A 208-nucleotide genomic window follows, 5' to 3' on the forward strand; every position below is an offset into this window, starting at 1 on the left:
ATAAACATTGGTAGAAGAAAAAAATGTCTTGCAAAATAATTAAAGAAAGTGCAAGACCTTGATTGTACAAACTTGAATATAGGAGCAGTGTCGCTGGTTCTTCTCGATGGGGAAGCACAACGAAGGAATAACAGCTGGTGCAGCTTTGCTGTATGTCAGTGTTAAAGTGTGTCACTGTCCCAGACACCTGGAAGGATGCTTGTACTGT

Source organism: Engraulis encrasicolus, chromosome 21 (genome assembly GCF_034702125.1).
Source record: "Engraulis encrasicolus isolate BLACKSEA-1 chromosome 21, IST_EnEncr_1.0, whole genome shotgun sequence".
Taxonomy (NCBI): Eukaryota; Metazoa; Chordata; class Actinopteri; order Clupeiformes; family Engraulidae; genus Engraulis; species Engraulis encrasicolus.